This window comes from Mustela nigripes, chromosome X, assembly GCF_022355385.1.
Source record: "Mustela nigripes isolate SB6536 chromosome X, MUSNIG.SB6536, whole genome shotgun sequence".
NCBI lineage: Eukaryota > Metazoa > Chordata > Mammalia > Carnivora > Mustelidae > Mustela > Mustela nigripes.
Window position 1 is genome coordinate 114,577,523 of NC_081575.1, and position 26,754 is coordinate 114,604,276.

At 46.4% G+C, this 26,754-nt stretch overlaps 1 long non-coding RNA gene across 2 annotated transcripts in view; it reads right to left on the reverse strand.

The window, feature by feature from the left end:
• LOC132007258 (uncharacterized) overlaps positions 1–25,862 on the reverse strand; it is a 59,648-nt gene extending 33,786 nt beyond the window's left edge. The window contains exons 1-2 of one of the 2 annotated variants that reach the window (XR_009401284.1): positions 25,347–25,862; positions 14,009–15,666 (exon numbers count right to left, since the gene is read on the reverse strand). This is a non-coding gene — a long non-coding RNA (uncharacterized LOC132007258). Of the gene's footprint in view, positions 1–1,366; positions 1,635–14,008; positions 15,667–25,346 lie in introns of those variants that run through there. The other variant, XR_009401283.1, reaches the window with a different exon arrangement.
• Positions 25,863–26,754: the final 892 nt, after the last annotated feature.

Genomic DNA, 26,754 nt, shown 5'->3' on the forward strand with positions numbered 1-26,754 from the left:
CATGGCCCTGCTGAAGAGAACACAGCTCACTCTGCTGGGAAACCAGGGACAGGCACACCTCGGAGATACTGCAGGAGTGATTCCAGACCACAGCGACAAGGCAAATATCATAATGAAGCCAATCAAGTGAGTGTTTTGCTTCCCACTGCATAGAAAGTTCTGTTTACACCGTACCATAGTCAATGAAGTGTGCACTAGCGTTATGCCTTAAAAACAAAAAACAAAAAAACAAAAAAACAACCAACCCAATGTATGTACCTTAATCAAATAATACTTTCTGGTTAAAAAAAAAAAAAATGCTAACCATCATCCGAACTTTCAGCAAGGCATAATCACATCACAGATCACCATAACACAGAGAATAATAAAGAAAAAGTTTGAAATATTGTGAGAATCGCCAAAATGAGACAGAGAGACAGGAAGCGAGCAGACGCTGTTGGAAAAAAGGGCACCCACAGAATTGCTCAACACAGGCTTGCCACAGCCCTTGTTTTGCAAAAATAAAACCTCAGTATCTGAGGCACAGGATAGGAAAGCACAATAGAACAAAGCGTGCCCGTATTTGTAGATTTCTGCTGGGAATCTTAGCCCCTGAATAAAATGTCAAAGTAACAGAATCTAATGTCCTTTGGGTCCTTTCTCCTGGAGGATGGAAGGTCGGCCTGCTATCTCGGGCTCCTTCTGCAGAGGGAGAGGACCCCACCCCCACCACTGGGGCTCTCTGGCCTGGTGCCCACCGAGCGCTCTCATTCTCCTCCGCTCTTTGGTGCCTGGGCATTCCTGTCACCACTGTCTCCCTATGTTTCCAACTTTAAGACTTCTTGAGGTTCAGGGTGCCTGGGTGGCTCAGTCATTTAAGCATCTGCCTGAATTCAGCTCAGGTCATGACCCCAGGATCCTGGGATTGAGTCCCACACTGGGCTCCTGGCTCAATGGAGAGTCTGCTTCTCCCTCTACCCTTTCCCCTTGTTCGTGATCTCTCTCACTCTCTCTCACTCAGATAAATAAATAAAATCTTAAAAAAAAAAAAAAAAAAAAAAGACTTGAGAGGTTCACTGGCTTATGGTACCATGACTATATGCCTCCCTGGCTTGGAGGAACATTCTGTGATTCTCGGCCAGCTCAGGGCTCTGAGAAACTCTAGGAGGCTGCCTTACCCTTCCTGTAGACCCCACAAATGGATGTGTCTTCCCCTTCCTCAGCAAGCTGAAACAGGGAACCCCGGGGCCTTCCCGCCCCCTACAGTTTGAACCCCGGACAGGGCACCTTTGCATCTGGATCTCTGAACCGGGCTGGCCCCATGTGACGCCCTCCGGTCTGCCCTGACTCGGCCTGCTGGAGGGCCCAGGCCTCGTGAGGGACTCACCGGCATCGCACTGATTCTCAGGCGCCTTCGGGCCCTCCTCCTGCCCCACATCCCAGGGCGTCTTCTCCAGGCTTGAGCGTGGGGCAACAGGGGCCCTTCTCCGCCCTTCGTTGCCCGCGTCATCACTCCCATGAAGGAACCGAGGCTACCTGCCTAGAGGAGAGCAAGGGTAGGCCCCGGAGAAAGCAGAAAAAGCAGCAGAGGTTCATGGCTTGACATCTCACGCCATCACGTGGTCAGGAGTGCTCCTGATCACAGTGGGAGGAAGAAAGCACAGGACAGACGTATTTGAGCTTCCTGGCTACGCTCACAGAACAGAAACTTGATTAAGAGATGGGGAGGAAGTAGGGCTGGTTTAACAGCTGTGATTCACTGTCACATGCTCATACTGTTTTAGCAATATATTTTTTTAAAGATTTTTTTATTTGACAGAGATCACAAGTAGGCAGAGAGGCAGGCAGAGAGAGAGGGGGAAGCAGGCTCCCTGCTGAGCAGAGAGCCCGATGAGGGGCTCGATCCCAGGACCCTGAGATCATGACTTGAGTCAAAGGCATAGGCTTAAGCCACTAAGACACCCAGGTGCCTCTGTTTTAGCAATATTTAACAAGCATTTAAAATTCTGTGACAGTACCAGTACCAGTCAACACGTCTGCCTTTGAATGAAGCTGTAGGTGATGGCACAATAGATAAATGCCATTGAAAACGGACCAGAAATTTTCTGCAGTGGTAGGCTGAGTATTTGCTCATTCACTATTTACATGGCCGTGGAGGATTGTAACTGCATTTTGGGGCCAGAATGTAATGGCATTAAAAAAAAAAAAAAAGAGGGACACCTGGGTGGCTCAGTGGGTTGAGCCTCTGCCTTCGGCTCAGGTCATGGTCTCAGGGTCCTGGGATCAAGCCCCACATCGGGCTCTCTGCTCAGCGGGGAGCCTGCTCCCCCCCACCCCCGCCTGCTGCTCTGCTTACTTGTGGTATCTCTCTCTCTCTCTCTCTCTGTGTCAAATAAATAAATAAAATCTTAAAAAAAAAAAAAACCTTAAAAAAAAAAAAAAAAAAAAGAAAGATTTTATTTCTGAGAGAGCACACGTGAAAGAGCATGAGCAGCAGGTAGAGGGAGAAGTAAGACTCCCCACCGAGCCGGGAGCCTGATGCAGGGATCGATCCCAGGACTCTGGGATCATGACCTGAGCCCAAGGCAGATGCCTCACCAACAGAGCCACCCAGGCATCCGTGTAATGGCATTTTTTGGTCTGCAATTGTGACTAGGCATATCAGGGGTCCCACTGGCCCAGGAAGGCCCTCTTTCATGTGTCTGGCCCTGGGGTGGGACATAAAGACTTTTGGGGTCTCCTTTGTTTATAACACAAGCATATTTCAGGTTTCTTTCCCCAAGGTTTCAGCTTCTAGAACAGGAGCTCAGTCAGGAGTGGTTCTATGGAATGTGATACAATATAGATCATCGTTATCAACAACAAAAAGAACTGAAGTGTGTCACTCTGTCTTTCTGTGAATGTTTCAAAGGACCAGATGGCCATCAGTTTCTTTTCCTGACCTGGAAGGTTCTCTGAGTAAACAGGTCATCTGGGGATCCTGAACTAGTCATGCTCCTGAATTTGGGTCCAGGATCAAGGTCAGGATATGGAAGGCATGGAATCCATGCTTTGTGTTTCCAGGGCTGTAATAGCAAGAAGTCACTGAGTTGAACTCAATCAGCTCATCTCCCCAAATGTCCACGTGATTGAACAAGGGGACACGCGTTCCATGTCCCGAGAATGGCATCACCTTAACGAGGCCAGGACAGTAGCTGCTCCTGAAAGCTCAAAGAAACAACTTTCAGATCACGTATCATAGGAACTTCACAAAACTAAGGAAAAAAAATGAATGCGAACATCCTCTGAAGAATTAGAATTCTGTATCTGAAAAGCCGGACCCCAGCGGTTCTCATGTACGTGGTGGTCTCCTTGTGAGCAGCTAGCAATCAAAGCTTTGGTTCTTTAACACACGTGAGATTATTTTGAACCAGGAGGTTCTGGAACTCTCTGCATTTCCCACAGGAAGCAGCATGCTGGTGAGAGCCAAGATCACACCAGGGCCCCCAGACTCGGATCTGAGGCTCACTTATCAGACACTACAATTAATAGGCATCTGTAAGAAGAAAAATTTTTCCTGAGGTTTGCCTTTCTTTTAATTGCCTAATTTCCTGAGCTAGATGCAAAATCATTCTAATTCATACGGATCTGGGTTTGACCCTCATGTGGCTGACAGATGGGCCGGGGGTTACAAAATCTAGTTTTCTAAAATGAAACCATGCAATGGTAAAAGAAATGAAGAATCACAATCCCTACCGCAGCGGCCCAATTCCCACCCCCTAGGAAACCATTCTCCAGGCAATCTTCGCCAGGCCTCAAATATTAGGTAGGTCCTGCATGAATTGAAACAGACACTGGCAAGACTTAGAAATTTAAAGTCTTCTAGTGACTTAAGTAAATGGTTCTCATGGGACTGCTCCAGCCCTCCTTGGAGGCACCGCTTTCAGAACTTGAAAAAATCTGGACCAGTCTTTAAACTCATAGAAATAGGGTTTTGATAAACTGAGGCTCTAGAGGCTGACTGGTTCTATGTTTGCTAAGTAACAGACCGGCCTTGGTGTGAAAACCATTTGATGAAAGAACACAACTAGCTTCTTTCTCTTGTCAGGGCCCACCCAGGCAAGCTGCAGTAGGTAGCATGTGATCCAAATTCTAGAAGCTCGGACAGTGTCAGGGAAACTGCTTTATTTTGGGACACGGATTCTATTTTTTTTAAATTTAAATTCAGTTAACATACAGTTTATTAGTTGTTTGTTTCAGAGCTAGACTTCAGTGATTCATCAGTTGTGTATCACACCAGAGCTCACTCCATCCCGCCCCCCCATACCCATCCCCCAGCTACCCCATCCCCCACCAGACTCCACTATTGACAACTGCGTAAGGAAGGCTATTTCTCTGTTTTGACGCACAGTCAAATTTCTTAATAAACATAATTTTTATCTTTTTTGTTCTTTTTTGTGGTCATTCTCCATCTTTCTCATGGGCTTGTTTTCAGGTTCTTCGCTTTCAATCCAGGTGACCTCACTGGACGAAATCAACGGTATTGCGTTTTTCACTTAAAATCCATCCATATTTTATCTGTGCGAATACAGCAAAATCTGAAGTCCGTGAACTTGATACAGTCATGTGAAATTGGTAAATTTAAAGTGATATATTATAGAATACTAGAATACATATAGAATATATACATAAAATGTACTATATGTTTAGAATAGTATTGAGGAGGAAAATCTTCCTCTGCCCTATGGTTCTTCTAGCTGGACTTAGAATCAAACTGACATGGGGCAGATTCACGGGAGAAAATAAAATTTAACATATGTACAAACGAAGAAGCCACACAGACATGGAATTCCAAAGACAGTGAGGCACCGAGAAGCTTCGAAGAAAAAAGAAGGGGCCTGCTGCCACAAAGGGGAGAAAACTAAGCAAGAGGTAAAAGGAGATGTTTGGAAAAACAAGATGGTCTATCATGCAGATGAGTTCCTTCCTAAAGGGGCCTCCGTTCCAACTTCCCCTCCTGTGGGCAGGCTCTCCTTTCCAATGTGAATGTAAGCAGTCTCAGGGCAGCCGAGCACCTTTCCTGCCCTGCTGGCTTTTTATTACTTTTAACTTGAACTAATCTTTATGCCAAAATGGCCCATTTTGGGGTGTTTCATCCTGCAGCCCTTCAGTAACTAAGGTTTAAAACAGTCTAAATGTTGATTAGTGATTAGTTAACTAGCTGATTGGTGATTAGTTAACTAGTGATTAATAAAGTACTGTATATTCACACAGTGGAATGCTAGGCATCTGTGAACAAGAATAAGGAAGCTCGTGGGATGCCTGAGTGGCTCAGGTCATGATCCTAGGGTCCTGGGATCGAGCCTCGCATCCGGCTCCTTGCTCAGTGGGGAGCCTGCTTCTCTCTGTGCCTCTGCCTGCCACTCTGCCTGCTTGTGTACTCTCTCTCTCTCTCTGACAAATAAATAAATAAAATATTAAAAAAAAATAATAAGGAAGCTCTTTATAGATGGATACGATGCTCAAGGCTCAGCCAGAACCTCCATTTCACTCCCTCAAAACCAAAAAAGCGCTCATCCATTCCCACTGCGACCAGAAATGTTGACAAATGACACGTCTTGGCTGATGATTGTCTAGATTGTCCCCCCTTGCTTTGTCCCTTCCTTCTTCCCTTTAAGTTCCACGCTGGATGCTTTGCTTTCCGCCCGCCAAAAAACCTGCCAGGCAGTAAAGGATTATGTAGAAAGTTTCCCAACTAGGGGCGCCTGGGGGGCTCAGTCTAAGTGTCTGCCTTCAGCTCAGGTCATGATTCCAGGGTCCTAGGATCGAGCCCCGCATCGGGCTCCCTGTTCAGCAGGGAGCCTGCTTCTTTCTCCCTCTGCCCCTCTCCCTGCTTGTGTGTGCTGACAGATAAATAAAATCTTAAAAAAAAAAAAAGTTTCCCGACTGGGCATACATCACGCCCTCCCACATCCCAGCGGTCAGCCACCAGTCACAAGGCCTCAACAGAACTGTGCTGAAGTCTGGGAATGCAGACCTTTTGTGTGCCCTGGAAATGGGACCAGGGAGCCTTTGGATGGAACCTTCCACAAGAAGGGTGGTGACCTCCTCACTGCCACCCAGTGGCTACTTTTCAGCTGTCCTTTGCCCTGACCTGCCTGTGGCACTGCTGACAGTTGAGGACTGCTTCCTGGCCTCGTCTGCTCTCTGGGGTTCGCCACCCACCTCCGGCTGCCTGTCTCCCCCTTCAGCTTCTCGTTCTCATGCCCTTCACGGGCTCATCTTCTCTGCTGCTTTCATTGTGGCTACATTTCTCTTCTACACAAAACACTGAGGATAGGGGCCTTTTCCTACTTTGTGTATCCCCATTTTTTTTCTTTTGCATTCCTTTTTTTTTTTTTTTTTTAAAGATTTTATTTATTTGACAGAGATCACAAGTAGGCAGAGAGGCAGGCAGAGAGATAGGAGGAAGCGGGCTCCCTGCTGAGCAGAGAGCACGATGTGGGGCTCAATCCCAAGACCCCGGGATCATGACTTGAGCCGAAGGCAGAGGCTTAATTAACCCACTGAGCCACCCAGGCGCCCCCCAATTTTTTTAAAAGATTTTATTTATTTGACAGAGATCACAACTAGGCAGAGAGGCAGGCAGAGAAAGAGGGGGAAGCAGGCTCCCTGCTGAGCAGAGAGCCGGATGCAGGGCTTGATCCCAGGACCCTGAGATCATGACCTGAGCCGAAGGCAGAGGCTTAACCTACTGAGCCACCCAGGCGCCCCTACATTCCAATTCTTAACAAGTGCCCCATGGATGGTGTGAGTTGAATTAGATTGGTGAATGATTCTTTGCTGCTGTCAATGTACGTATAGTCCACGCACACATCATTAATCCCAGAGGCAATATAAGCCAAGTGTAAATGAGGGGTCTCCAGGTACTGTGAGGGTTCACGAAGAACAGAGTCTCCTCTTGCTGAAGGAGATACGGAAATCAGCAGGGACAAGGCAAGAGCAGAATGGGCAGGTCAGATTCTCCTGCGCCAAGAAGGCCGTGGAAGTATTCTGAGTGATAGCTGCCAGGGCAGAGATGGTGTGCAGGTGAACTTGGCAGAAAGGGAGGGTATGTATAGGAAGGAAACAAGAGGCAAGAGATAGGTCAGAAGAAGGAGAAGGCGTGTTGGTAAGGATCTTGAGAATTACGTACCCTTGCCTTTATTCTACAGGCCCTGGAAAGCACTGAAGATTTTTTTGATCAGAGTGATATCAAGCATTTCTCAAGCATTAGTATGTGCCAGACACTCTACTAGGTGCTTGGGCTCCATCAATGGTTAGATCACAGAAAGAGCCCTGCTTCCAGGTGAGTTCTATTATATGCGAGGGACTAGACAAATAAGAAAAAACACAATACGTATGTAAATTACATATTATTTTGGAAGGTGGTAAATACTATGGGAAAAAGAAAATTAGAGCAGGGTAAAAAGGAATCATGGCTTGGCAGGCAGGGCAAGAGAGTGGGCACAGATTAAAATACTGAATAGAATGCTGAGGGTATGGGCACCTGGGTGGTTCCGTTGGTTAAGCTACTACCTTCAGCTCAGGTCAGGATCCCAGGGTCCTGGGATCGAGCCCTGCATCAGGCTCTCTGCCCAGCGGAGGGTCTGCCCCTCTACCTGCTTGTACTCTCTCTCAAATAAAGAAATAAATAGAATGCTGAGGGTACACATCATTGGATAAGTGTGATTTGAGAAAGGATTTGAAGGAGAAGGCATTAACCAAGTCAGCATTGGGGGGGGGGGGGCAGGCATGGTTGTATAAACTACCCCTGGTAAACAAATCACCCCAGAGCTTAGAAGCTTTAAACAAGAATAAGCATCTGTTTTCTCATAATTCCTGTGGGTCAGGAATTCAGAAGCAGCTTAACTGACTCAGAAAGTCTCCCAAGACTGTAGTCAAGATGTTGGCTAGGGCTGCAGTCATAGGAAGCCGTGACTAGAGAAGGAGCATCTACTGTTAAGGGGGCTCCCCCGCATGGCCGGCTGGCTAACGTGTCTGTCAGTGGGTGGTCTTTGCTCCTCTCCGCATGGGCCTCTCCATGGGGTTGTGTGAGTATCCTCATGACAGGGTGGTTGGCTTTCCCCAAGAGCCAGTGATCCAAGAAAGAGCAAGACAGAAATCATAATGCTTTTTATGACCTAGCCTCAGAAGTCGCAAGCCATCATTGCTGGTGTCCTACTGGTTACACTGGTTGGCTCTGTTCAGCTCGAATACCAGCGGGTGAGACTCACTGGGTCCCATCTTGGAGGATGGTTACCACAGGACTATTCTAACCAGAGGAAACAACTAGAACAAAGGTTCTATGGCGGGAATGTGTGTGCAACAGCAAAGTTGGTGCGCTGGAGAAGACTGAGCTGCGGGCACTGCAGATGACGAGCTCAGAGAGGTGCCATACAGAGGACGGTGTAAGCTGTCGTGAAGACTGACTAAAAGTGAAGGGATGGAAAATATTCTGTGTAAATGGAAACCAAGAGAAAGCTGGGGTAGCTGTATTTCTGTCGGACAAAATAGAGTTTAGGGCTGTAAAACAGAGACAAAGAAGGTCATTATATAACAATAAAGGGGTCGATCCAACAAGAGGATATAACATTTGTAAATATTTATGCACTCCACATAAAAACACTTAAATATATAAAGCAAAATTTAATAGACCTAAAGGAGAAATAGACAGCAAAAATGATAGGGTCTTTTAATATCCACTTATGTCAAAGGAGAGATCATTCAGAGAGGCCAATAAGGGAACACTGACCTTGAACGACACATTAGACAAGATGAACTTAACAGGTGTATTTAGACATAAGAGACTCTTAATCATAGGAAACAAACTGAGGGTTGCTGAGGGGGGCAAGGAAGGGGATAATGGATGATAGACATGAAGGAAGGCATGTGATGTAATGAGCACCGGGTATTATTTAAGACTGATGAATCACTGAACTCTACCTCTGAAACTAATAATATGTTATATGTTAATTAATTGAATTTAAATTTTTAAAATGTTAAAAAAAAAAGGACCCTGGGAGGGAAAAACAGGCACATTTAGAATACTCCATCCAAAAGTAACAGAATACACATTCTTCTCAAGTGCACATGGATCATTTTCCAGTATCAATTTAGGAAGACTGAAATCATACCAAGTACCTTTTCTGACCACAGTGGTCTAAAATCAATTACAAAAAGAAGCCTGGAAAATTCACAGACATATGGAGATTGAACGACATTCTTAAACAATCAATAGATTAAAGAAGGAATCAAAAGAGAAATAAAATACCTTATGTGAAAATGGAAATGCAGCATATCAAAACTTACTGGATGCAGTAAAAGCGGTTCTAAGGGGAAAGTTCATAGCAATAAATGCCCACCTCAAGAAATAAGGAAGGGGCACCTGGCTGGCTCAGTTGGTAGAGCATGTGACTCTCGATCTTGGGGTTGTGAGTTTGGGCCCCATATTGGGCACAGAGTTTACTTAAAGAATAAACAAATTGTTTAAAAAAAAAAAGAAAGAAGAAAGATCTCAAATACACAACTTTACATGTCAAGGAACTAGAAAACGAACAAATGAGGCCCAGAATTAGTAGAAGGAAGGAAATCACAAAGATCAGAGTGAAAATAAATGAAATAGAGACTAAAAAGGCAACAGAGAAGTTCAAACTAAGAAGCTGGTATTTTTGAAATCAAGAGCTGGTTTTTTGAAAAGATAAAATTGATAATGTTTAGTTGGACTCAGCAAGAGAAAAAAGAGGACCCAAATAAAATAAAAAATGAAAGATAAGACATTAAAATAGATACCATAGAAATACAAAATCATATGAGACTATTATGAACAATTATACACCAAAAAATTGGAGAACCTAGAAGAAATGAACCAATTCCAAGAAACATAGTCTACCAAGATTGAATCATGCAGAAATAGAAAATATGAAGAGACCAATTACTAGTCAGATTGAATCCATAATCAAAAACCTCCCCTGGGGTGCCTGGGTGGCTCAGTGGCTTGAAGCCTCTACTACCTTCAGCTCAGGTCATGATCCCAGAGTCCTGGGATCGAGCCCCACATTGGGCTCTCTGCTCAGCAGGGAGCCTGCTTCCTCCTCTCTCTCTGCCTGCCTCTCTGCCTACTTGTGATCTCTGACTGTCAAGTAAATAAATAAAATCTTTAAAACAAAACAAAACAAAAAAACCTCCCAACAAACAAAAATCCAGGACAGGTAGCTTCATTGGTGAATACTACCAAACATTTAGAAGAAGAATTAACATCAATCCTTCTCAAACTTTTCCAAAAAACAGAGGAGGGAATACTTCCAAACGCATTTTATGAGCCTGGAATTACCCTATCAAACCCAGACAAGGACACCACAAGAAAATTACAGGCCAATATCCCTGATGAACACAGACACAAAAATCCTCAACAAAATATAAGCAAACCAAATTCAAAAATGTATTAAAAGGATTATACACTGTGATCAAATGGGATTTATTCCAGGGATGAAGTATGGTTCAACGTCTGCAAATCAAGTAAGAGAGCCCAAAAATGAACCCACACAAATGTGGTCTATTAATTTCTAACCACATAAATGTTTGGTGCCAAGAATATATAATGGGAATTCATAACATTGCTGGAAGAACTGCACGGCCTCATGCAAAAGAATGAAACTTGGCCACTATTTTAACCATACACAAAAACTAACTCAAGATGGAGTTTTGGGCTCTCTTACTCAGCTCTATTGATCTATGTGTGTGTTTCTATTCCAATACCGTACTGTTTTAATTCCTATAACTTTGTAATATAGTTTAAAATCAGCAAGTATAATGCTTCCAGCTCTGTTCGTCTTTCTCAAGATTGTTTTGTTTATTTGGGATCTTTTGACTTAAGCATAAGACCTGAAACCACAAAAGTCCTAGAAAAAAACTTAGGTGGTAAACACCTTGATATCAGCCTTGGAAACATTATTATTATTTTTTTTTTAACAATTTTACCCCAGAAGGAAAGGCAACAAAACCAAAAATAAATAAATGGGATTGCATCAAACTAAAAGGCTTTCACACAGCAAAAAGCAAACCCTCAACAAAATGGAAAGGCAACTTACTGAAAGGGAGAAAATAATGGCTAATCATCTAGTTGATCAGGGGTTAATATCCAAAATACATAAAAAACTCATACACCTCAATAGCAAATGGACAGACATTTAAAAAAAAAACAACAAAAAACCATACACATAGCCAATGGGTATACGGAAAGACTCGCAACATCACTCATCGTCAGGGAAATGCACTTCAAACCACAATGAGCTATCCCCTCACACCTGTCAGAATGGCACCAAAAAAATAAGAAAACAACAGGTGTTGGTGAGAATGTGGAGAAGAGAGAACCCTGTGCACTGCTGATGGGAATGTGAACTGGTGCCCCCAAGAAGGAAAGCAAAAGGGAGGTGCCTCAAAAAATTAAAAACAGTAATCCTATATGATCCAGCAATCCCACTTCTGGGTATTTATCCAAAGGAAATGAAAATGCTGGCCTGAAAACACGTCTGCGCCCCCAAGTTCACTGCGGCATCACTGACAATAGTCAAGCCATCACAGTAGCAACCTATGTGTCCAATGATGGATGGATGGATGAATAAAATGTGGTACATACAGCTGACCCTTAAAAAAAAAAAATAAAAGATTTTATTTATTTGACAAAGAGAGAACAAGCAGGGGGAGCAGCAGAGGAAGAGGGAGAAGCAGGCGTCCTCTAGGCTGGGAGCCTGATTCGGAGCTAGATGCCCGGACCCTGGAATCATAACCCCAGCGAAAGGCAGACACTTAAGTGACTTAGCCACCCAGGGGCCCCGTCGGTTGACCCTTGAACTCCATGGGTTTGAACTCCATGGGTCCACTTATATGTGGATTTTTTTCGATAAACATAGTTCAGTACTATAAATGTATTTTCTCTTCCTTATGATTTTCTCAGCATTTCCTTTTGCTTATTATAAGAACACAGTATATAATATACATAATATACAAAATACATGTTAATTGACTCTTCATGCTATTGGTAAGGCTTCCAATTAGTAGTTAAGTTTTGGGGAAGTAAAAAAATTTATGTGGATTTTTGCCTGCACAGGGGGTCAACACCTTTAACCTTGGCCTCATTCAAGGGTCAGCTGTATAATGCAATGTGATTATTATTCAGCCATTTAAAAAAAGGAAGTCTTGGCGCGCCTGGACCGCTCAGTGGGTTAAGCCTCTACCTTCGGCTCAGGTCGTGATCTCAGGGTCCTGGGATGGAGCCCCGTATGGGGCTCTCTGCTCAGTGGGAAGACTGCTCCCCACCCCCTTGCCTCTCTACCTACTTGTGATCTCTGTCAAATAAATAAATAAAATCTTAAAAGAGAACATTTAAAAAATAAATAAATAAATAAATAAGGGAAATCTTGGGGCACCTGGGTGGCTCAGTTAAGTGCCTGCCTTTGGCTCAGGTCATGATCTCAGGGTCCTGGGACTGAGCCCCATCTGGGCTCCTTTCTCAGCGGGGGGTCTCCTTCTCTCTCTCCCTCTGCGCCTCCACTTCCAACTCGTGCTCTCTCTCATGCTCTCTCTCAAATAATACATGAAATCTTTAAAAAAAAAAAAAAAGAAGGAAATCTTGCTGTTTGTGACATGGATGGACCTTGAGGGCTGTACGAAAGACACATACTGTGTGATCTTATTTATATGTGGAATCTCAAAAAAACCCCAAAAGCAAAACCTGAACTCAAACACAGAGAACAGATTGGTGGTTGCCAAAGGCAAGGTTGGGGAGGCGGGTGGTGGTGGGCCAAATAGGTGAAGGGGGTCAAAGGTACAAACTTCCATATAATGTACAGATGGTGACATAATAATGTTTGGCATATATTAAAGGTGCAAAGAGAGTAAACCTTAAAAGTTCTCGTCACAAGAAAAAAAATTGTTAACTCTGTGCTGACAGATGTTAACAGACTTGTGATCATTTCCCAATATATCCATATGTCGAATCCTCATATTGTGCAGCTGAAACTAATAGTGTTTTTTTTTTTAAGATTTTATTTACTTATTTGACAGAGAGATCACAAGTAGGCAGAGAGGCAGGCAGAGAGAGAGAGGAGGAAGCAGGCTCCCCGAGGAGCGGAGAGCCCCATGTGGGGCCTGAGACCATGACTCTAGTCGAAGGCAGAGGCTTCAACCCACTGAGCCACCCAGGTGCCCCTGAAACTAATAGTGTTTTATGTCAATTGCATATCAGTTAAAACACTGCATATAAAAAAGATTTTCATACTAGGAACCGAACGGGGAGGCCCTGGAAGGTTTTGAGCAGACGAATGACGGGAGCCGACTTAGGTTTTAGAGTCTTGCCCTTGCCGCTGTGCCATGTCATTATTAGCATTTTTGAAGATTAATAAGCCCCTGCCCTTGAGGAAGTGCTCGAACTCCACTAAGGGAATCCATTAGGATGCTAGGGTAAGAATCGAGGTAATAAGCCTAGGTAATAAGTCCTCTTGTTAACGAAGACCTGCCCCCGGCAAAGGCAGCAGAATGGGAAAAGGAAAAACGATTTAGAAAGGTGCCATAAAGGACAAATGCCCCCGTTAGTGACTGATTTGATACATGAGGTGAGACAGTGACCAAAAAGATAAACACCGAAAAGTCCTGGAGACTTTGAGACCTGAGGAGTCTACGTAGAAGCGACATGTGAGCTCAGTAGAGGGAGCTCTCCGTGGAAAGCAACAACCCCATTACTCTGAATGGAGATGAGCCAGAGCTGCTGGGACAGCCCTGAGAGAAAATTCCAGGCTTAAAGCAGTACAGAAGTATTAATACAGGAGAGCACAGTTAGTGGGATTAAAGGCAGGGCTGTCCAATCCACCTTCCGTCTCCCTTTCACACTCGAATTTGACCCAAATTCAAAGCAAGCGATTATAGGAAATAAGCAATATGTAGGGCCATACTCCCTACCATCCACGTGAACACAATGGACTTGATTGGCAGCCGCCTCCACCCGCCCCCTTACCTTGCTCATCAGGCTCGACTCCTCAGTGGCTCTTCGCTTGCACGTGTGCACACGCGCACGTACTGACACCTGACGGCGGCCCGTGCAAATCGAGCAAGAGGGCTGGGACTCTGTCTTTTTCTGGGTTGCTCTATTCCTCGAGGGCGCAATTCCCAGGCGTTCTCTGGGGATATGCCGCAGAACAGCAGAAAGAATCCCCTTTCCAAATCCCTACGAGGCGGCAAGGGTTCCGGGGGCGCGGAGGCACGCGCGCATGGGTCCGGGAGCAACGCGCAGGAGAGGCAGGCGGTGGGCGGAAGAGCCGCAAACGGAGACGGAGCGCGGCGATCTGGACGCAGGAAAGCTACGCGGCCTTGCGCAGCGGCCGCGGCCGAGGGCGTGCGACACTGGAGCACGTCCCCTCTTCTCCGTGGCTCCACCCCTGCATGGCCATTGGCCCTTGGGCCCACAAAGCAGCACCGACGGACGCTCTCCGGGCAGTTCCCAGTGGCCAGGGCCTACGCGGTCTGGAGTAAAGCTCCAGAGCCGGTCCCTGGTCCATGCGTGTTCCGATGGACGACGCGGCCTCTCGGGCTCCCCTGCCCAAATTCACCTGCAGGGATTTCTGGTCTGTGGATAAGAAATCAAACCCGCTCACAAACTAGAACGAGCGACGTCCGGTTTTCAGTTCCGTATAAAATAAAGGGTCTTCTGAGTGCCACCCCTCCCCCTCACGGTGTCCCGGTGTCACCTGGGGGGTGTCCTGAGGCAAGCGGGCTGCCTGGGAGGTGGTCCCAGGAGAGCTCGCGATGGGGGAGCAGGACTTGAGCCGCTGGCAGAGGAGGGAGACAATAAAGCCTGGCCTTGAGCTCACCGCCGTGGGCAGCGGGGTCTCCAAAGGGGGGAAGGCGCAATCTGGCAAGTTCGCCTCGCCAGGATGGCAAGGGAGCTGCCGTTCCTGTCCACCCGTTTGTCATCTGGCTGCTTGGGGCTTCCAGAACGTGGTCTTTCCGACACTTTGGCTTGTCCGCACAGCAAACGTCCTCATGCCACCAGAAAAACAGCGCGGGGGCCCAGACACACGAGGGATCACGGGGAACAGCCTTCGGCGCGCAGAGGAAGGCGGAGAGCATGGCCGGAGCTCCTGGGCGATAAGCAGACCGGGAGGCCCCCCGGGGGCACCTGCTGTCCGGCCCCGCTCGCTAGCAGCTGCTCTCCTCCTTGCTCTGGAAAAGCATCATCCAGAGCCCGTGGCCCACCTCCGCCTACGCGCAAACGCACTGGAAATACAAACATGTTCTCTCGACTCCTACAGATCCGGGCCCCAAGCTTAGGTCTGCGGCTCATAACCGGAATGACTCTAGGAAATTGTTTAACTTGTCGGACTCATCCGTGAAAACAGAGAAAATAATACGTAGCTTGCAAGCCGAGGCAACGTTCTATGGCTCCATTATTACTGTTTTGTTAGTGGTCCTCTCCGTCAGTCTTGCTCGGATTTCATAAGAGTCCTCAAATTTTGGATTGTCGGGATTGGAATCCATTTAGCCATTGCATAGCCCAGACCTCTCCCTTGACCCCTAAGGAGCAGAAGGCCCACAAAGTGAAGGACTGATGGGCGGACACGAACCTAGGTCTCACACGGCCTCTTTTTTTCTGACTAGAAGAACAATGCAGATCCACTGGAGAAAAATTAGAAAAAGCAGAAAAACGTGTAAGACAAATATGAAAGGATCTATTTTAGCCGAGCCTTGGCTTTATGTGATGCATATCGGAGTTTTCATACACCTCACACTCCATCCCGGCTCTGTTAAAAGCTGATTATTTACCAACTCGTTTCAAACAGGTCTCGGATCTGTGGAGTGAAGGCGGGAGAACAGCTAATGAAGTTCAACCACCAAGGCAATCTCATTGCTCGTGGGGCTGTTCATGGCAGTATAGACAGATTAAAATACTTTCTGGAGGAACCACTTTTCTGGAAGCCCCCAGCAGAACTGCTTTGACCTCACTGCACCAAATTCGGTTTGAGGCTGACATCGTATGGGAGGCTGGAGGTCAGGGCAGCACCCTTATTTCTGTGAAAAGACATTTTTGCTGCCTGAAGTTAATAAAACTTGGCTACTTATACATTCTCTTCATGTTTTTGGCCCAGGGCCCTGGCTCTGGCCTGCCACCATCCCCATCCCAGGACCCATCTCTTTAGCCACGGGACATCCACGCTCAGCTTGGCTGAGGCTGAATCCCAAGGAAGGTGATCCTGATGAGGTTACAACAATTCAGGCTGGGAGCAATGAGGAATAAATGCATCCTGCATATGCGGTGTCCTTTGGAGGTGATGAAAATGTTTTGGAACTAACTAGAGGTGGTGATGGCACCACATCGTGAAGGTACTCAATGCTGCCCAATTGTACACTTTAAAATAGTTAACTGCATGTTATGTGAATTTCACCTCAATACAAACAAATGGATAACAATTACAGCCATACTTGGGATTGCGAGAGAGGAGTCAATCTCCCCCCCCCCCCCCCCCCCCCCCCTGCATGGCTGATAACAGAACGGGGAATGGAAGGGTTGGTTATTGGGTAGATAACCCGGTGGCTACCACATCACTCCTATTAAGAGAACAGCCAGTGGTGGAGCGGGAGAGCACAGGGTTTGAGGTCACAGCAGTCTTGGGATCTAATACTGGCTTCGCTTTTATCATGTATTTGCTACGTGACTTTGAGAAAATTACTCCACCGAATGGTGTATGGGTGCCCTGGGGATTGGCTGGGGCAACCCTAAAAACCACGGGCTCACATAATACATATGAAGCAGGAAACTAAGTTAGGAATGAAGTCTGTGGGTTGTGTCACGTGACAATGAGAAGAAGGTCAGAGATGACCGTCAAATGGCCACCTCAGGGCCTGGTGGGTGATGTAAAGATGGAGACTGGAAAGAGTGGTACTAGTGGGAAGTTGAGGAGTCTGCTTTTGGTCATGTTAAGCTTGAGCTGGCCAAAGAAAATCCACATGAAGCTTTCTAGGCATCTGAAAGAGTTAATTAAGGCTGGAGACGCAGAGTTCATAGGCTACAGTGGAGGTCCTAAGAGTAGATAAAAATATGCTGTAAATGTATGTAGTGAGCAGGGCAGTGGGCCATGGATAACTGAGATTTAGAGTGCATTTAGGAGGTTGTAAAGGAAGCATGCAGAGAATCAGATAGAAGGGAATGTGTGTGAGAGTAATACCATGGAGATGAAGTGAGTCTAGAATGTCAAGACAGAGAAAAGTGAATGGGTGACTGATGACCTTTCCAGAGAAGAAAGGGGTTAGAGTCAGAAGCCAGAGATTGAGGGGTTGGCCTTGGGAAGAGATGTCTCATCCTTGGGGACTGATGGGAAGAAGTAAGAACAGGATCCAATGCTAATTAATTCATCGGTTGGAAGGCAGCAGACAAGAAGAAATACCTCATGGCCTTATTATTCTGGAACAAGAGTCAGGAAGTTTTTCTAATACAGGACCAGAGAGTAAATATTTTAGGCTTTACCAGCCACGCCGTCTCTGTCCCAACCACTCAGCCTTACCACTGTAGAGCAAAACCGGCCACAGACAGTATGTGAAGAAATGGGTGTGGCTATGTCTCAATAAAACTCTATTAAAAAAATGCGGTAAACTGGGTTTGGCCTGTGGAGTTTGGAGTTTGCCAACCTGTTCCTAGAGATGTGGGAAAAGTGAGCCATCTGCTAAAAGTAACAAGGTGTGGGGACTGAGAAGCCTAGTAAACATCTTGTAGTCACGAGGAAGGTTTTCATCAGCCCTGAGGGATAAGACGTAGCTGGAGTCTAGAATTTTGTGATTGCACCAACCTGTCCCACTGTGGGTAGTGGAATCACCTACAGCAAAAAAAGAAAAATTAAATTTCCTTACTACCTAACAGCCCACTGACAAGTCCTTGAAACAGGCAGAGTGACATTCCTCTAGGGACTCAGCTGTCTCAATGTTGACGCATTGCTAAGGACAAAAGGCAATCTTAGCCTGACCACCGGGACCCTGTAAGTCTACTCTAACATATAAAAATTCCCTTGGAAATGTCCTTTATCTGCCCCCTGCCCCAATACATGTTGGCAATCATCCCCCCAAGTACATGACCCACCAATATACATCCGAAGGGTCTCATTGAGTAAGGGACAGGCGGGGCTAGGCAGGGAGAGAGAGGTAGGGGCTTACATCATCAGGCTCGCAGAAATCCCAGAAGGGCTGAGACATAATGAAACCAGAGATAAGGGAACACACCAGACCACCCTGCCCTGGGTGTCAGAGGTGGGTCTTCTTATGGCCATCACATTGTGATGAACAAAGAATAACCCTAACCCCAAAGAAGTGAGCCACTGAAGATATTCTCACTGGTCCTTACTCAAACCAAGATGTCACAGGAATGTCAAGGTCACGAACTCCCTGGTGAGTTCTAAATAAAAGACTTGTCAGTGGGGGCCCTCACTGGCAACCCCGTCAGGGCTCCTTTTTTTCCTGTATCCTTGCTTAATAAAATTCTATCGCTCTGCTCACCCTCCTTTGTCCGTGAGATGCATCCTTCGACTCTGTGAGACAAGAACCTCCCGCTCCTGCTTCATAATTAGCTTGTTCCACTTTGCCAAAACAACATATGATGAATTACATATTCCTGGCACGCACAACCTGGATAACTGGTCCGGGTCCAGAAACTTGGAGGGTGTTTGGCGTAGGGACTGCTGGATCCTGATGGACTAACCAAGACCACTTTCTTTAATGAAACCCAGGCACTATTTTCCTTTTGTTGCGTGCTACTGTTTGCAGATATTTGCTTTATGGACCACAATTTTGTGGGTCTTGCCGTGTTATACACACTAATGAATTCCAGTGAAAGTTGAAAAAAATGCTTTCTAATCTTTCATCACATAAAATAACTTGCCTCAGAGACTGTGAGAACTATTTGAATGTCTTTCTGTGATGAATTTTTACCTTAGTGTTAGTGATGTTTTAATACTGGGCAGACCGATTCCATTAGCTAAGAATGGAGCGTGGTCTTAGCCACTGACAGGTTTTCTAGCAACTGAATCATTTCACTCCATCACTCTTTATTTACATGGGGATGATGTACCTCAAGAACAGGGGATATATGTTTATCTGGAACCTTCCAGCAAATTAGGAAATCCATCCAAGATTCCTTCTGCCATTTTTGCTGTGAGCCCTGGAATGAAATCCATGGATTCTTTGCTCAACTTTAGCCTCTGACACATTTTTGGGGCAGCAAATCCAACCCTTGAAGGCAACAGGGAACACATTAGGAAAATGTCTTTACTACGCTCTTTTGTTATTCCGAGGCCCAATTTCATTGTGGGGAGTGGGGTTCTCCGCTCATTCAAGAAGCAATTCCTCAGACACCAGCTGGGTATCCTACAATTCATCTCAACTCTGACACTTATCTACCCTGAGATAGGGTCATATTCCACAGGTCAAGGGCTCAGTCCTGCAAGACTGCCCCCCCCCCCAACACTTCAGACGCCCACTGAAAGCCCAGGTTGTTACCTGAGTTTCAGACCAGCTAGCTGACCGCCTACACATCAGAGGTTCCAAAGCCCCCCTCCGTGGGTTCAATTAATTTGCTAGATTGGCTCCCAAAACTCAGAGAAACACTTTAGTTTGTAGATCACTGGTTGATTATAAAAGGATATAATGCAGGAACAGCCAGCTGGAAGGGAGGCAGAGGGCAGGGTATGGGGCAGGGCAAGGAGCCCCCAGGGCGCCAGGGCCTCTCCACGGGTTCACCAGCGCGGACCTTTCAGGTATCTATGGAGGCTCCATTACACCGACACTATTAATTAAATCATCGACCCTGGGTGATGGATTTAACCTCCAGCTTCTCTCCTCGCCCCAGAGTTGGGGGAAGGAGGGGTGGGACCCAAAGTTCCAATCCTCTAATCACAAGGTCAGTTCTCTTGGCAACCAGCCCCCACCTTCAGGTGCTTCCCCAAAGCCATCTCATTAACATAACAAAACACACCTTTACACTCTTGTCACTTAGGAAATTCCAAGGGTTTTAGGAGCTCTGTTCAAAAATGGGGATGTAGGGGCGCCTGGGTGGCTCAGTGGATTAAGCCGCTGCCTTCGGCTCAGGTCATGATCTCAGGGTCCTGGGATCGAGTCCCGCATCGGGCTCTCTGCTCAGCAGGGAGCTTGCTACTCTCTCTCTCTCTCTCTCTGGCTGCCTCTCTGTCTACTTGTGATTTCTCTCTGTCAAAATAAAAAAAAAAAGATTTAAAAAAAAAATAAAAAAAAAAAAATGGGGATGTAGACCAAATACATATTTCTTATTGTAAATCCTAGTATCACATATGCCCTGTATTAACCAAGTTTGAAAGGACAAAATAGTGTTGAAAATACATCAACCTCTCTGAAGAAGTTACTTTGGGTTATGTTATTTGTTTTTTATTTAACTGAGTTACTTTGTTACAATCTTCTTTGTAATTCTCCATTTGGATTTGGTGGATGGTGAATTTCCTGTCTTTGTGGTGGTATCCTCATCAGAAAAGAGGAAGATGTTACAATAAAACTTCTTAAATAAGCTCCTTTGAGGCCTTGCTTCCTTCCCCAAAGGCTCAAAAATCTTTGATCATGAGCCTGCCTCTTAAAAAACCCTCTTTTGCCATGTACCAAGGGCGACATCTGCTGGCCAGTCTGAGACACCGTTATTTTGCACTTCTTAAAAATTAAATCATCTTTGTTGTTGTTGTTTTTTGTTATTTATTTTAAAAATCGGATTTTGGGGCTCGTGGGTGGCTCAGTCACCAAACATTTGCCTTCAGCTCAGGTCATGATTCCAGGGTCCTGTGACTGAGCCCTGCATCGGGCTCCCTGCTCTGCTCAGGCAGGAAGCCTGCTTCTTCCTCTCCCACTCCCCCTGCTTGTGTTCCCTCTCTGTGTGTCTTTCTCTGTCAATAAATAAATAACATCTTTAGAAAAAATTTTAAAAAAATCAGAGCTCATGCTCTACAGAGACCTTAATAGATAGCAAGGCTTGGGCAGGGGGCTTAGGTTAGAATCAGGTTTCTACAAAGGATGAAGGCCAGACTGGCTACATTATTTGCGGGGTTCAGTGTAAAATAGAAGTGGGAGGCCCTCTGCTCACAAATTAAGAACGTCAGGATGGCAACCACTGAACATGAAGCCGAGTGTGGGGCCCCTTCGAATGTGGGCCCTGTGGGACTGCACTGGTCACATGCCCTTGAAGTAGGTCTTAAGGTGAAGGGGGCCGTGAGAATGAGCCTAACTCTCAGCTTCAGCCAGTAGAGTATTCTCTACCCCACATTAGGGACCCTAATGACCTTGGAACCTACGAATGACACCCACGTGGTGCTTCAGCCCCATCGAAGAGGTCAAGTGGTTTAAAGTCAAGTCAGAGAGGGCTGGGTTAGACACTGGGACTTCCTGCAGACCTTCCGTTCCCATCCTCCTCTTCCCCCGCAGAGGTTTGGGGAGGTGGAGGAGGACTAGGAGGAGGTTTAGCTTCATGGAGTGGGGCGGGGGAGCTGGACGGATAACACATTTCTGATGTCTCTTTAATTTTTTAAGACACCTTGGACCTTCAGATCCTCCCCAATTGTTGAATGATGAAGGAGAAAGCAGAGTTCTGAGGAGAAGCCGACTCTCTTTTTGAAATATCCTTGGAGTACCTTGATGTAAGTGTCTTAAGTAATCACAGCCGCTAACATTCACTGCACAGCGATTCTGCCCCCAGAAGTGGCATTGTTAACACAGACCGGGGGCCATGTGCCAGCCACTGGTTGAAGAGCTTAGTCCTAGGTGCTCAGTACACGTACCAACTCACTGAACTCAGCCAGTAATCCTATGAGGTAGGTTCTACTGCTATAACCATTCTGCAGCAAAGGAAACTGAAGGCCAGGGGTCTCGAGTAACTCACCCAAGGTCATGAAGCTAGTTAACAATGGGGTCAAAATGAAGACCCAGGCTACTGGAATTCAAGAGTTAACACTAGTAACCTCATAATGTATAGTGCATATCACCTGCTATACTCTTAGCTAACATATGTGTTAGCTAACGTGTGTTGGGGGTGGGCAGAAGGGGAGGAGTTTGGAAACTAAGAACTAATACATTTCAGGATTTATTTCCATAATAATCAAAAGCCTTGCAATTTATTTTTCCATCATTCTAGATAAGAGGTCATCACACTTTCTACGAAGTTTTAGAGAGTAAACATTTTAGGCTTTGAAGGCCATACAGTCACTCACTTAATGACTCAGCTCTGCCAACCGGGGCCTGAAAGTAGCCATAGGCAATATGTAAGGGAATGGGTAGTATGGCTGTGTGCCAATAAAACTTTATTGACAAAAAATAGGCCTCGGGCCTGTAGTTCTAGATCAGTGATTCTTAAACTCTGATATGCATGAGCATCACTTGGAGAGCTTGTTTAAACACCGGTGACCGAGCCCCACCCCCAGAGTTTCTGATGATGCTGTAGGACCAGAGTGGGGCCCGAGAATTAGCATTTCTGACAAGCTTCTAGGTGAAGTTGATGCTGCTGTTCTACAGATCACACCTGGAGAACCACTATTCTCTACCAAAATGTCTCTAGTCTTCCAGGGGGAGGAGTTTTTAAGTCTCTTTCCTGGACGGGCTCACAAATCAGTCCTCCACAGCTCAACAACAGACAAATCAAGGCCATTTGCTTTGCTCCATTGCTGGATGTCTGCGCATTTATAAGCTCGCTCGATTCTCAAAATGTCAAGTGCTATCAGTCTGGCAGAAGGACTTTGGGGAAGAAACAAAGGCAGAAGGACGTTGGGAAAAGCAGAATCAGGAATAAAGGGAACCCAATTGGTCCTGAAACACTGTAGAAATCGGCTGCCATTCAAGGCAGTGGCCTTGGAGAAACATCATTAAGGAAGAAAATGATCTCAAGTCTGCTGAGACCCACAGGACCCCTCTTGAGCCACACCGATTCCCGCTGCCTCGTCTGTCTGAAGAAAGACTAGGGCAGTCAGTGGTTGTCAACAAAGCAAGATCTGTCCCCAAATGCCAGCAGCGCCAGTGCGAAAACCCCTAGGCTAAGTCATGGTGGAGCTCTCCTACTCCGGCTCTGTAATCCCCCAGGGCCACCCCGATAAACTCTTCCTCCCCCTACTCCCCCAATGCCCATGGGCTTATTCACTGATTCAGATCTGCTCCCGAAATTGCTGGTGCTCTCCTCAACTGGAAATAAGGTAAGGCTTGATTGGTTATTCTGGTGTGGCAGGAAGAGTCTGAACTGGGTCCTAGCTCTGAATTTATGAGCCGTGTAACCTTAGGCAAGGGACCCGATTTCCCTGAGCTGTGTTTTCTCATTTGGAAGACAGAAATAGTTCCTCTAGCCATCCTTACTCAGTTGCTACGGGCGGTAGCCAGAGGATAGAGGATGGTGGTTACTTACACTTCGCAGGTCCCTGTGACCTATTCCTGGAGCGTTAAGATTCTTCTTGTAGGGACTGCAGTAAGATAGAACCATTAATAATGATGCAGCTAGGAATAATAGCTCCTGTTTACTGAGCATCTATTATATAAACAGAACTCATATGAGACACTTCAATTACTGTATTTAAATTTTACAACACTCCTATTAAAATGATCATCCTCCTTTTATTTTATATTTATTTTAGTTAAGTAAACTCTGCGCCCAGTGTGGGACTCGAACTCACAACCCGGAGATCGAGAGTCACATGCTTGACCAACTAAGCCAGTCAGGCGCCCCCGGTCATCCTCTTTTCCTAGCTGAGGATGCGAAGCTCAGAGAATGTAATCATGTGTCAGAGATTTCTGCGCCGGCGGGGAGATGGAGCAGGATTCAAAGCCAGCTCTGCTTACTCCAAAGCCTGGCCTCATCCTCCTGCCTTCTGCACTGGCCAGACGTTACTGCTCACAGAAGGCTGGGACCTGATGTCTCAGCAGTGCACTGAGTCAGACGGGAAGCTTTCTTCCCGTAATGAGGAGCTTCTGCTGGTATCAGAAAGCAGTCTGGCAGCCGGGGGTGGGTGAGAATGCGCCAGAATGGGGAATGCATGCTGCTAACAGGCTGGGAAGACCCGGGGTCCCAGCCAAGCTGGCTCTGTTGGGAAAAAGTAGGCTGAAGGAAGAGCTTAACCCTGAATTTGCCTTCCTTCCTGGTTCTGTCTGCCTCGTTTCTAGAGGTAAACTGGCCCCTCTCTGCTTTTAAGCTTCTAAAGAATTGCAGAAGAGAGTGAGTAAGAACTGAGAGTTAGGACGTATTTTCAAAACAAACTGAAAATCAGAGGCTTCATTATTATTTCCTGAGGAGAGAGAGAGACAGTAAGGGAGCAGGCAGAGGGAGAGGAATAGAGAGTCTTAACCAGACTGCACGCTGAGTGCAGAGGCTAGTCCGGGCTGGGGCTCAATCGCACCACGCCGAGATCACCGTCTGAGCAGAGCAGACCAAGAGTCGGATGATTAACCAACACTGCCACCCAGGCGCCCCACTGAGGACACAAGAACAAGAGAGTACAGCTGTCATTTTGTGATCTGTGATAATCAGGATCCCTTCAAAACCCAGGACGTTGACTCTCTAAAACACCACCAGCATTTACTTAGAAAGAAGTTATCCATAGGACCAGTATCTCATCTGGCCACAAACTAGGCTCCTTCTTCAGCATTGAAACACTGCAGGGGCGTCACAGAAGTTAACCCGCTCGGACCTTTTGCTGGGTTAGTTCACTCATTCATTTGAAAACATTTTGACCGGCTGCCGACTTCGTGGCCAGCAGCGATGGGGCCTGGGGCTGTAGAGGATGCAAGATTGCCGGCCTCCGGGAGCTTGCGGGGTAGCAGGGGAGACGGATGTAAACGAACAATGGGGACCACGTGCTCACAGCGCGGTGATCGCGGAGCCTGCGAGTGCGCCAAGGGACACCCCGCTCCCCCGGGAGGGCCGCGTACCCCGCAGCTGGTGAGTCAGGGCTTCTCCGGGGACAGAACCAAAATCTGCTCTAAGGTCAGAGCGATGAGCAGAACTTGTCCCAACGGCTTTCGTTTTCTCTGAGGACGAGGAGGAGAGCCACCTGGGTGGCAGGTTTGAGGAGAGGGGACAGCCTTCTACTCACTGGCCAGTTTGTTTTAAAATTTTAAAGTTGTTTTCTGCTGAATATTCAACACCGACCCCTGGCTCCGTGATGTACGCGCACACTGAGGAGTCTTACTTCTACTCCCGGCCCCATCTGCCTCTTCTCCCCTCCCCCACGGGAGTAATCGTGTTTATAATCTTGCTGTCGGGAGCATTTTCCATGCAAATACACGTGAATTTTAATAAACACTCCCTTCTGTCTTCTTTCGTACTTAACTGTAACGGTGGCAGAGACCATGGCGGCTGCTCTCCGAATTCCCCTTTTTCTCCTCTTCTGAGGAACTCGGGCCGACGATCTCCCAGCCTCCTTTGCTGACAGGTTGAGGCCACGTGACGAGGTTCTGGCCAATGGAAGACGGACAGAAGGGATTACGTCACCTCTGGACCCGCCTGCACAACTCCCTGAGCCTTGTTTATGCGCTTTCTGGTTATGGCTTGGAAAGCAGCATGTTTAAGACGCCCATGTTTAAGATCTAGATCTCTGAGTCACCCTACTCCCCGCTGAGCTGGGCCATGAGCACGACATAAATATGTATTACGTTATTATGTGAAGCTGCGGAGATATCATCGTTTACTTGTTACTGCATACAATGTCCCCATCGGGATGAAGGGAATGGCAAATACTACTCGTCTTCACTTTATTTTACTTAAAACAATATGTCCTGAAGACTTCCCTCATTTTATTAATAGGTACCTAGTGTTCTGTTTTGTAGCCGTACCACAGTTTATTTTGTTCATCCCTATACAACACACACGGCTTATTTCCAGTTTTTTATTGTTATATACTATGTCATCATGTAAACATGCAGATGAGAGAATGTCTTAAGTGGAAAAAGGGAGAAAGACCTGACAAGGGAAACAGGATAGAGTTGCAGCAACAGGGGCACCTGGGTGGCTCAGTGGGTTAAGCCTCTGCCTTCGGCTCAGGTCATGATCCAGGATCGTGGGATCGAGTCCCGCATCGGGCTCTCTGCTCAGCAGGAAGTCTGCTTCTCCCTTTCCCTCTGGTCCTCCCGGTTAATGCTCTCTCGCTCTCGCAAATAAATAAATAAAATCTTAAAAAAAAAAAAAAAGAATTGTAGCAACATGGACGGCCCAGTTGATTTTGGATGCCATAAATGTACTGTAGTGCAAATCTTGGAAATTCTCTGCTTCTTCTCTAATGTTACTAGCAATTTGGGGGCAGCTGGGGAAAAGACAGATGGTTGGGCCCACTGAGGATGGGGTTTTGGCAGGCGGAGCTGAGAGCAGATTAACAAGCAAGAGGAATGAAGACCTTGGCAGGAGAGTAGTTGAAATGTTGGTCCAAGTCATCAGAGCGGGATAGGGAAGGGAGCGAATAAAAGAAGGGGGTGATTGGTAGGGAGGAAGTGTAGGGGCTGATGGGCTAGTGTCTTGAGGAAGCAGGAAAGGCAAAATACTGGGATTAAGTGGGTGAGAGACAGAGAGAGAGAGAGAGAGAGAGAGAGATGGAAGGAAGTAGTTTGGAGTTAGAGCATCAGATATTTGAGTTTGTGATTTCAGAGGTAACAGCAAGCGTTCTTCCAAAGACCAGCTCTAGAAAGAGACCATGTGGCCAATACGGAATAGAAGGACATAGTTGATATAGACAATAAGGGAACGAA